The following is a 12,658-nucleotide window of genomic DNA, read 5'->3' as shown; positions in this document are numbered from 1 at the left end:
TCCTGCCCGGAGCAAGCAGGGAAAAGCTTCCCACACTGGGAGAATGGTGCTAATGGGAGACCACACTGATGCTTTCTCTGTTCCCATCAGGTCTCTGCTGGCACAGAGCAGGTAAGTCAGGTGCTATCTGAGGGTTGTTCTGCACTTCCTTTGTTTAACTGAAGTTAATCCCTTTGTCAACCTGCATGCCATGGCAAAACAGAGAGAGTTTATGAAGTTCATTATTTAAGACAAACCCACTGTTCAGCTGATACCTCAAGCACTGCAGGTGCCTATTCAGAGGGAGTTCAGCTGCTGATTGGAGTCCCCTTGGATTGTTTGTGTGAGTCAGAAACTGCCCACACCACGCTCAGAATTCAAGGGCTGGGCTGTAAACAGTCCCTTTCAATTCTCCCCTAATCCTGACTTTTCAAATGTTTTGATGCAATTAAAACCTCTGTTAAATAGAATCTGATTTTTAAAAAAGTCTTATAGAGATTATATCAACTGAGATAAAAGTCTTTCTCAAAAAGTTGATAATAGCTGATCCTGGAGGGCAGATTGTTATAAAGTCAGTGGCTGGGCTAAATACTTGGAATTCTGGATATTCCAGATAAGCTGGAGAAAAAGGAATACCAAGGCTGTTTCATTTTCGGGAAAGATAGGCTATATATTTAGGAGTATCACCTGAATATATAGACACAAAGGGAATTAAATATAAGTTATATCAATCAGAACAGTAACTGCTGCCAACTGGGATTGAACAGATGAGAAAATAATTTACAATATAACTCAAAATTCAGTCTATGCTGGATGTAGACCTCTGCTAGTCCTGGACTTGATAAAAGCATGAGAAACTGATGTAGATCCTACAGCTGGAGCGATCTCTTTCCATCAAACCTCTGAGTAACATACTAAATAATATTGTTTGGGAAAACTCATTCTTTCACCTCTTAAAAAAAATCCAGGCAGAAATTATTCAAAGTGAATGGACATGAATCACACTCTTATACAAAATGAACACAGCAGTGTGTGGTAACTTGGTAACAGGAAGGGAGTTCTGGCCCTACTTTCTTATTTTTGTGCTGAGGCTTTTTCTGTCCCCTTCACTGTGTCTTAGTGGCAAAGGAAGACTCTTGGAAATGCCAGAACAGGCTGATTTACTAGTTTGCTAAATTACTTCTTTATATAGAAGTAAATGAAGTGGTTCCTTATGCTCATGGAAGTTCTGACACACAGTGTGGCATTCAATGCACATCCTCTCTATCCAGGATGCAGAAAGGAAAAAGGAATACTTGTGATGGAATTGTAGATGTGTCTCATATTCCAATACAACTACAGGAATTTCATGAACATGAATGAGGCTCTAGCAATTCCAAAATAAGTTCTCAAAACTTCATAAAGGTCGTAAACTCATCTATGGAAAGAAATGCCGGAGGAGTCGAGTTCTGGCTCTGCATTTCCCTTCCCAGCACCCATAAATGAAAGCATTGGGTTATCACAGAATTCACCACCAGCCCAAGTGGTGTGTTGGGGAGACACCAGACAGCCCATTGTTTGCTGCACAGCTGGACTGGGTGCTCCAGACTGCTCCCAAATAGCTGCCCTCACAGTCAGGGGGGCTCTCTGGGACACCTGTGGGCTCAGAGATTCCTGCCTCAGCCTCGTCTGCTCAGGCCTGAACTGAACCTCCATAAAGAATCCACATCTCTGAACGCTGAGTAGCCACACTACAGAAGAGAAATCTCTGTGTGTAAGTATGGAATGATAAGGGAAATTTTTGGATCATGTTTTGAATGTTCAGTTCACACCTGCAAAAGCTAAAGACAGTATCACGATATTTCTTTTAAAGGTGACAATGTAAGTCTCGCAGACACATTTCATGCACTGTATAGTACAGGGCAGGAGAGAGCTCACATCTGAACTCATCTCCTGTGTGCTACAAACACACAAATGCGAATGCATCTGATTATAAATATAACAGCTAAAGTTCATTAATCCCTAACACCACCTGACTAATTAAGATAAATGCTTGCAATATTGGTTTTAAGTCGATGGACTCTGCTTCCAGTTTACCCTTTTAAATGGGTAACATTTAATTAAATGTACATTTAATTTGTTTATGTGTCTAATTAATAGCTGAAAGTGTAATTAAACATAAAGCTTTTTAAATGCTTATTCCTTTCTAGCACACAAGAACAGTAAATGTGAGCATCATAAAATGCAAGTACAAGAGGGCAAGAATACTAAAAATGAAAATTAAACTGAAAAAGGTAACAGCCTACAGAATATGAAGGTAGTAACCCAATATAAATGAGTGCCTGTCATTATCTGCAGCCAGCTGTTCGTCATTATCCTGTTATATAGGAGTAGAACAAATGTGTCAATAAAGCTCTCATTATAAAGTGTTTTGGATATAAAAGCAAATTCTGCATTTACAGGAGCACCAGGGGAAAGAGTGTGAATGAAAGCAGAGCTGGCGCACATCAGGCTTTGCTGTGTGTTCTGGTGTGGCTACTTTGCCTTTCTGGGATAACTGATGGAAAATAGCCACAGCCACACACTGGGCCATGCCCATGTCTCTGTACCCTCTGCCTTCTCAGCTGCAAGGCCATGGGGACTGAGCTGTCCCTGCTTCCCCAGGCCTTCCTGGACCTCCTTTCTCCTTGGGTCCTTCCCTGCCCCACCCCACCCTCAGTTTCTGTTGCATGAGATACAGTCCCCACATGGTATCAGTTGTCAGCAAGCTTAAAACTTTTAATTCCCAGGTACATGCCTCTGCTAATTACCTGATGGAGTCATTAGCATGGTGCAGGTTTACTGCTCCAGCACGAAGAGGAGTGGTGAGATTCACAATGCCATGTCCCTTGCAGCACCCACAGGTGTGTCAGTGTCTCTGGGTCCCTCACCTGTGCCCCCCTTCCTGCCTGGCCCCTGGCCCATCCGTGAGGATTTGTCCCTTTGTGCTTCCAGCTCTAGGTCTGGTCCTTCTCTTCCCTTCCAGCCTGGTCCATGATGGGTTCTGTTCCTTCCAGGCCAGTGTTGGGGTTGCCTCTTCCACAGAGATGGCCTGGGGGCTGGAGCACCTCTCCTGCGAGACAGGCTGAGACAGACAGGGAGTTCAGCCTGGAGGAGAGAGGGCTCCAGGGAGACCTTGCATCACCTCCAGGTACCTTAAGGGGTTTCGGGAGACCTGCAGAGGGACTTTTTCAAGGGCATAGAGTGACAAGACAAAGGGTAATGGGTTTAGACTGATAGAGGGCAGGTTTAGATCAGACATTAGGAAAAAATTCTCTGCTGTGAGGGTGGTGGGGCCCTAGCACAGGCTGCCCAGAGCAGCTGTGGATGACCCACCCCTGGAAGTGTTCAAGGACAAGCTGGATGGGGCTTTGAACAACCTGGTCTAACGGAAGGTGCCCCTGCCCATGGTGCACCCTGCCAGGTGGTCTTTAAAGTCCTTCCAACTCAAACCATTCCATGATTCTATGATTAACAATAATCTGTTCATTGGGAAGAAACATAATTTGTCCCACATTTGGTTTTAATTTATTTCCTATTATTTAGTAATATTTTGAGCTCCATATGGAATGAGAAGGACATCTGAAGGAATTTTCATCTTAGATCTGAACTGCTACATTATAACCATATAATTCTTCTCTTCTGCACTTTGCTAGAGTAAATTTTTCCCCCCAGCCTATTAAAATTCCCTCTGCCCAAGGGCCCTTCATCCCACAAAGCCATATACACACTTTATGCATAGGATAGTCCTTCTCATTTCAGTGGGCACACTTCTATGCTTCATACTGAGTTTGTATTATTTCTTCACAGGTCATGGATCTGGTGCTTGCAGACTTTTCTGAGTTTCCTACAGTGCCCAAGGTAGGAATCTGTGCAAGAGAAGCTTCACTGCTGCCTTTCTATCAGAGAACTGAAGACAAACCCACCAATATAGTCTTTCTCTTACCTCTATGTAAGTGAAGCAAAATCAGTGTTTTAGAGCAGGAGCTGGGTGTGGGAATGTAAGAAGGTTACATCTGTGACTTTTTATAAAGAGATTTGGAGACATCTATTTTGCAACAATTGGGAAGAAACTGGGTGGGTGGTGTAGAAGAGAGGAACTGTGAAGACCAAATGTTTAGCTGTATTCAACTGTAAACAGAGTGATAGTCAGTAAACAATCTCTCTGAAGAGAGTAATTAATAGGCACATGTGAAGAGATGGAAAAGAAGATGTATCCTCCTTCAGCAGACATCAAAGGGCAGGGCGGACAGTGAGAAATGGAGCATTCCCTGAGGAGGCCACACAGCTGTATGTACATTCAGCTCGGAAATGTAATGCAGTGTAATGAGCTAGGAAAAGGAGGAGTGAGGGGTAAAACAGACACTGAAAAAGGAGTCCTAAAGTAACAAAGGAAGGAGCAACATGCTCTGTGAGGTTTGGGAGCAGGAGGAGAGAAGCAGGGAGGTCTAAGCAGGTCAGCTCTTTCCGCAGAGGGGTCAAGTTGCAGAGAAGTTTTGCAGGATTAGAAAGAGTGATAAGACAGCACAGTAGGTAGCCTCAAAATAAGATAAGGAAACAGAGGAGGAGTCAGTGAAATGAATGGTTCTGCATTGTGATTCTCCTGCATCTTGCTACATCTGAAAGCAGAGCCTTGTGGCACTTGGCCAGTTTGACAGGGAAGGCGATAAAAATAAATTACATCCTCTGTTTCCAATACAGACTGAGATGTTTCCAAAAGAATGGGGGAAGGGAACTTACTTGCAGATAGAAAAGGTACTCACAAGATCCAAAATTCATTGTCTGTTCTCTCTAAAGGGGTGTCATGACTGACTCCATAATGCACATACTTGGCTCCAAGTGGGGTTTGGGAACATTCCACCTCTGGGACCAGCTGCTTCCATGAATGTTTCACTGGAAGAGAAACACAGGTTCAAAATGAGAGAAGTGCTCTTTTCTGTCTTGAGCAGCACATATGAAGCTGAGGAGAACGACTCAGAGAAACTGAGCCCAAGCAGTCTGAGATTCCCAGTGTCCTGGGTGGTCTTTCCTGCTTCATGCTAGTTGTGTCATCTGTGGAGAACGTTCCCCTTCAAAACCTGACTAAAATTTGGCCCAGATAGCTTTTCCCAATGAATCTGAGCAGAATGTTAGCAGTATGGTCTTGGCCTACTGTTGCAAATCAGGTTTTGTGCCCCCAATTTATATAGAGTCTAAGGAAACAGGTGTTCTTCAAGTTTCTGGGCCCAAGTGGACGTGCATTGCTGCTGTAAAAGCAGCTTTAGCAAGGACAAGTAATCTCTTCTGGACACAGTACTAAATGAGTGTTTTTGCATGAAGCAAAGGAAATCTCTGAGAAGGCTAGAACCAGTAGTATCTAAGCTGACATATTAGTAGGACCTCCTGTGATAGGACAAGAATAATGTCTTTGAAGTCAAACAAGCTGGATCCAGACTGGATATAAGGAAGAATTTTTTTATGCTGCAGATGGTGAAACACTGGAACAGGTTTCTCAGAGAGGTAAGAGATGCTCCATCCCTGGAAATAGTCAAGGTCAGGTTGGATGGGGCACTGAGCAACCTTATCTAGATGACGGTGTCCCTGCTCACTGCAGAGGGAGTTGGACTGGACAGCCCTTAAAAGTTCTGTCCAATCCAAACTAATCTATGATCCTATGAAACATTCCCTGTTTTCCTACTGTGTTCTCCCCCTGGGCTGTGCTCTATGCAAACAGGATTGCTGTGCTTTAACATTCCTGGCTGATGTCCCAGGTGACACATGGAGGGAAAAGGTGTCTTGTGCCATGCAGGGGTGGGAACTGTGGGTCACACAAGGCAGGAGAGTACTTTGCATCCCAGCACTCCATCCTGTGCTCCCGCCCAGGCCACTGCCCTGTTAGTTACCTACTACCACTCCTGTTAGGAATGCAGTCCAAGTTCTTTGTTTAACCACTTATTGTTCAGGAAGACATCAGCTCCCCATGAACTGGAAATCAAAAGTAAATCTGTCCTTACAGATTGAGAACAAATATATTATTCATCTTACCTGGATGATGTGTCCCATGCCACTAGTGATTTTCCCAGAGAAAGATTCTGCATATGACTAGTGGCATTTTTTGAGGGCTAGACATTCCAAAGTTGTCTACTCAAGGGAAGAAATTTTGTATTTCAGCAACTTAGAAACATTGGCTACAGTTACTGCAAAGAATGGAATTGCAATTAGTCTTCTACAATCTTTATAGGCATGCCTGAAAATTAGGGATGTCAATATTGCAAGTCTGAGAGGTCAGGAAGGCAGCGTCCTTTGCTGACAGACAGCAGACCACTCCTCAAAACTTGCTGGGCTGGTGGAGATAACATTTAGTGTGAGGCAGAGCAGCTTCAGTTTTAGGGCAGGGGTGCTGCCTCTGTGGTTCTTTGGAATCCTCTTTGCTGGAAAACAACATTGCATTATCCTCCAGAGATCAGCCAGGGCTGGTCTCCCATCTGTTCATGGATCTGCACCTGTTTTTCATTTCACCAACAGTGGCCACATGGTCTAAGATTCTGGGGGAACACAGAGAAGAAAATGAACATGTGGCTCAGGCACTGGGGTTGTATCCAGAAGTTCTGAATTTAAATCCTGACTGTGTAGCATAACCTTGGTTCTTTCCTATTTGTCTCCTGTCTGTAAAGGAGGTGAAGGAGAGAATATTATTCTGGGGCCTTCTTACTTTGTTTTAACAAGAAATTGGAGAAAACTTATTTTTTCTCCTTTGCTTCTATTTCACCCATCACAGAAGTCTTTCCAGAAGCAGATCTCTATAAACCATGTCACTCATGACTAGGAACACCAAACATGTCTCCCATCCATTTCCTTTGCACTCTGAAAAACAGAAGGGAAGTTCCTTAGAGAAGTTGCTCAGTATCTGCCTGTGTAAAGGACAATGCTGCTTGGACAGAGCTCCAGCAGAGAACTCTGTACAGGTATTTTGAGTGTTTATTTGCAACTGCAGCATGTGTATCCAGAGCAGTCAGTCTTTGTTGATCCAGGACTGAATCCCATTCTAGCTGCAGCCAGGCTCGGGACACACAGAGGCAGCATGTGCATCAGTTCCCTGCCTCCCTCATGTCTTGCACTGGCATGCCATGGATGTGGCACCTACATTTTCTAGTCCTTACACCTGCTTAGAAAACAGAGGCAAAGTTGTTGCCCTTCCTCTGCCTACTCATTTTATTTATTACTTCCTCAGCCACACTCTGTGTGTTCATTGTTCATGCTCCAGTACAACAGTCTGGTTGCAGGTTATGTTGACAGCCTGGAGATGGCTTGAGTCTGAACAAAGAGGGGACCTGCTCTCCGGTTCCATGGAAGTTCTCAGCTGGGCATGGCAATGCCACACTAACTGGGGACATGCTGACATTGCCCAATCCCAGCAGCTGCTGCAAGGGTCCCTTGGAGGGCTCAGTGTCAGAGACCCTTGCAACTCACTCTTTGGGAATTCTCAACTCAGGCACTGCTTGTAAAAACAATCCTCTCACGTTTTTTCTGTCCTAACTGGGGACTGAGATGATTACAACTGTTCTCAGAATTGTTCCTCACCTTGAGCCTCACTCAACTTCTATTGAAATCTGCTGGGGTTTGTCATTGACTTCAATGGAATTAGGCTTGGGCCTTTATCAGAAAGTTTGCTGTTTGCTGCAAGTTTGATTTCCATGTGATGTATCTGGGAGCTCTCAGTTATCATGCTGCCTTTGAAATGGAAAATTGACAAACTGTTATCTCTGGGAGCTTCTTGGGTTCAGATCATGAGTAAACTGGTGCTGAGCAAGGCTGCTATTGAGTTTTCTATGTTTGATCCCCAAATTAAAAGCTCCTTGTCTCACCGTTTTGCACTTGAGACTATCTGGATTGGCCCAAAATGTGCAGTGGAAAGGTGAGGTGTTTGGTGTGACCAACTGAGTTCTGTGTCAGCCTCAGGAAACCTCTAGAGGCCTGGCATACAATGTTACACTGAACACTACAGATTTTCAGGTGTTGTGTCCAGAAGAGACAATTATGATAATTTACTTTGACTTTCCGCAAACTACAAAGTGCCTCCCGCAGTTTCCATGGAGGGCCACACCTCTCAGTTTAACCAATACCTAGTGATTAGAATTCTGGGTTGATTTAATTACCTTCAATTGTAGAAAGTTTGTTGCATCTGAACTTACTTTTCCTCAGTGTTTAAAATTTGTTCCACATTTCTCATCTAAACCTGTTAACCTTTATTTTTTGTCACTGGATATTGCTCTGCTTTCACCTGTGTCTATTTGACTCTCTAGCTCTATTGTATCCCCATGTAGACCCTTAATGCAGTGCAGTCAAGCAACTTTTTACTTTTTCTCCTCAACCATCTTGAGAGTCAGGTATATATCTCAGGACTCCATTCACTCTAATATTTAACTCTAATATTTATATTATTGCTCAAATATTTATATTTTCAGAATTTGGATTATACCAGTTCATCCAGCTGCTGGTGACCCGACTCACCATGCTCTTTTTAAATATTGGTATCACATTAAATATTTCCATTGAAGCTCCTGTGCTTCACACTCACTCACTGGTTTTGTAAACCTGCTTATCAAATCAGTTCTTTCACACCAGATATACAATTTATATTGGACTCAATGGAAACATCCATTTTGCCCAGGACAGGCAAGATCAGACCCTGACCGAGCAGGCAATGGCCACAGAATGTTAACAATGGAGACGTTAATCTTGGAAGGGCCAATGACTGAGATTTTTCCTCTATTTCATGACTTTGCTTTCTTTTATGGCCTCCTTTTAAGTTAATTCCATTAGACCAGTTTTTTCACAGAATGCTATAAATGAATTTGCTAAAAGACAAACTAAACCAGACCCAGTGCTCTCAAGGCAGAGAGAACTGGAATGGAAAGCCTTTGGAGCTCATCTGTGTAAATCCCCACTGTGAGCAAGGTGAAGTTGGAAGATCTAAGTGTACTAGTAAATACAACTGTGACTACAGGAAAAGGTTGAATGGCACCACATTCCCCTTATAAAATGAACCATTCATAAAGGCTGTGACTTACAAATATTATGACAGATTATTGCAATGGATGTTGCTATTGTATTTTGCTAGGCAGCTTCTCACTGTGCATCCATAAATTTTGGAGCCAAACTCTATTAGTCATTCTAAAATCAACATAAACTCATGGAAGTGTACAAATGACTTTGAAGTCGTCTTGCTCATCAATGGCCCAAACCCAAAGCCTGTTGTTTAACCTCATAATGTGCAGCAAGCTGACTTAAAAATTGCACTTGTATTTTTATCCTATCTTGACAAAATAAATATGAAGAATTAATCTTCCCACTTTTCGAACAATTTTAGTAAAATTACATGTTTGAGAGATATCTGTAAAGTGATTTTTTAAAAATATAAAACACTGTTGTAACATTTGCTCTCCTGGTCTTATTCTTTATTTACTGCAGTTTCTCGACATCTGTCCCTGTTTCTTTTCATCAAATATTTATCTGCAGCAGCTGAAAGAGCCTCATTTGTTTTAATTAAGAGTAAGACCACCAAGCTGGGATCACTTCCTTGGCTCTTCCCTGGCTTGCACAGACAGACAGTAGATCTTGTGAGGTTTCCTGAGGGTGGCCCATTGACAGGCTTTCCCCTCCTCCCTGTACCCGTTTCTTTTGCACCATGTTTATTTTGGGATAGAGAAATGTAATCAGAGCCACATTCCGGACAAAGACACTTTTTACATTGACACGCATGAGAAAGGAGGAAGATCACGTTGTGCTTCACTTGGTGTTTTATTGTAAGGAACCATTTCCTAATTTGTGACTCCTGGAATGGAATTATCGCTGCCACAGAACTGCAGGAACTGTCAGGGCAATGAGGCCTCCAGTCCAGCCTGCTGACACTGACAGAGGCAGCAGCTCCTCAGGAAAAACTGTAGAAATTCAGCTGAGGAATATGCTACTGATTGAAACAACTTTTTGCACTTTCCCTCACTAGCTAATATCTGTTTCATCTCTTTTCTTTTTACTCCAGTGTTGATTTAGGAAGAAAAAACAAAGAACAAAGAAGTAACCTAAAATAAATATTCTAAGTGTTCTATGGCAGTGGTACAACCTGATGCCTAGTGCTACTAAAACTGTTCTAAAGGGTGCTTGGAACATGCTATTTTCAGTTTTATATGTTTTAGGCAAATACTTTTGGAGTAGCTCACAACTTTTAGAGATGGTGAAATGCCTCATGGTCAAGATCCCAATTAAGTTGCAGAACATACTGACCTTTCTCAGGCATCTTGATTATCTTAGTCCTTGTTAATGAGACAGGGTTTTTAATTAGTCTTTTACATTTATTTAAGATGAAGGAGACAAGCAAATCTTGTTTTTTTCATGCCCACTTTCATGTTAAGCCTCATCTTACATGAAAAGTAAAAATGAAAACAAGGCTTACCTGTGAATCAGCAAATTAAAACTGTTATATCCTCACCTGGCAAGAATTACCTGTAGAAACAATCTTATCTTGGCAGTACCTCACAGTAGAGCCATCCATGCTTACACAGGTATTCCTTACAGTTGTCTGTTAGGTACAAAACATTGATTACCTTTAAAATTAAAAGATCTCCTTTCTTTGTAGATGTAATTAGATTAGAACTGTGCAGTCTGGAACCTGGAGTTTTCTAAGTTCTGAAAACACGTATCAGACTCAAAGCCCACAGTAACTTGTGACCTCTTAGTTTATTTTGTAGGCAAAGTAGAAAGAAAAGGTTGATGTAACCTCACAAATCAAAATTTGCCTCATTACAGATAAAATCTTTTTCCTCATAACACACATATGCAACAGGCTTATATATAGCACATTTCAGAACATTTATATAGAAGTTGTTGACTTACCAAGAGGTCAAAGGAGATTTGATCTCAGCAGCTCTTCTCATTCACAGCATTATCTCCTGTTCCACAGACACGGTAATGTGGCTGCATAACGTCCTCCTGTGGATTGGTCCTGAGACTTATGGGCAAAACTGACACAGAATTGTAAGGGCAAAGTTTTCAGAAGTAGAAATGTATATTAAGAGCATAAATTTAAATGAAAAGTTGACCCCTAACTTGTCCTGTGCTGACACTTATTATCCAAGCAACTTTTACAGACGATGACTCACTGTGTTACAGTTACAGCATTGTACTGTAACTTTCAAAGATCTTGATATTGGCATAAAGGAAAAGAATCAATTATGTAACTTGGAACCAGAATTTAATCCTTTTCTTGCAAGATACTAAGACAGGAGACAGCACCATTGCTTAATCAATTGCACAACAGAAGGGCATCTGGCACCTTGATTTTCCTTCCAGCTCTGCCAGTGGATTGAGGGTGACCTTCGTCAAATACTCTTTCTACTCTTTAAAATGTAACTATAAATTCTCCTTCTAAAGGCATTTGAAATGAGAAAGTACTGTTAAGTACCCTAGATTTGATGCCGATTACTTACAATGGTAAGTGAAATCAGAGTTAAACTAATTTGAGAGAGACTTTATTAAACTAGAAAGATTATGAGCTTGTCAAAAAGATATTAATTAAAGTCTGGGAACTGCTTGCCAGTGTCATTCTAAATTAATTGCTAATAGGTTACTCTTAAAAGTGGAGTGCAGCTGCAAGAACATCAGGCTCAAAGGAAACTCAATTTTGTTTATCATTCATTTTTACTTTGTTTAGCAAAGGATTTCTAAATACCAAAGAAACCTGAAACTGTTTCTGGCAAGGATATTTTTTGATTACAAAAATATTTCTATAATATAAATGGCAGGATTCACACACTTATTATAACCTTCTTTCTGTAAATCTCTGACAATATAAAACCTTTAGAACTAGATCTTGCATGTCTTTCAAGAGGCAAAGAAGTCAAAAAAGCCAAGTGGCTTTTTAGAGCCAGTGACTCAGAAAAAGGATTGATTGGCATAAAGTTAGCAATGGTTCCAGTGACCCCCAAATCCTGTGTGTTTGGTATCATGGGATAGTTTTACCTGTGAGAATAATTCAGAACAGGCCTCCAGTTTATAGTTATACTTAAGGGCATGGGGTGGGCATGGGGATGGGAAGTGATTCCAGTCCACTCTTGTCCCTGTTCCCAGGCTCTCTGTTCCAGCTTCTTGTGTGTGAGTTTTGCTGCAATGTCTCACAGACATCAGTGCTTCAGGAGGGTATATGGTTGAACTAAGGCTGTACTCTGATCAGCCTTAAATAAGTGTGTGTGGGGAATATTCTTTGAAGACACTGTAGCCACACTGGTGTAAAATGTGGGAAGATGGAACCTGCCGATGCTTTCCCTGCCCCCAGGCTGAGGCCAGGCTGGCACAAGGCCTGCCCTGCACTGAGCTCCCTTTCTTGTCAGAGGCTCCCTTGCTTCTGACTCTGGGATCAGACTCAGCCAGGCTGCCTTTTCAGCTCAGGCAGGCAAAGGGCTCCTGCAGGTACATTCTTTTCACTTCAACAGTAGTGAGCAGCCACCCATAATACAGAAAAAAGTGTATCCCACTGAACATCTGTTGAGCTATTTATTTCCTTGTTTTATGCTACCCAATAGTATAACCACTTTTACCAGTCCCTGGGTTAAACAGAAACATGGATCACTGTTTTAAGGGAAGTTGGAGAGCTCTGTGCTACCTCAGACAGAAATTTTTATAATGC

This window comes from Pithys albifrons, chromosome 13 (assembly GCF_047495875.1).
Source record: "Pithys albifrons albifrons isolate INPA30051 chromosome 13, PitAlb_v1, whole genome shotgun sequence".
Classification (NCBI taxonomy): domain Eukaryota; kingdom Metazoa; phylum Chordata; class Aves; order Passeriformes; family Thamnophilidae; genus Pithys; species Pithys albifrons.
The sequence above is the reverse complement of the archived record's forward strand: the minus strand, read 5'-3'. Positions refer to the sequence as shown.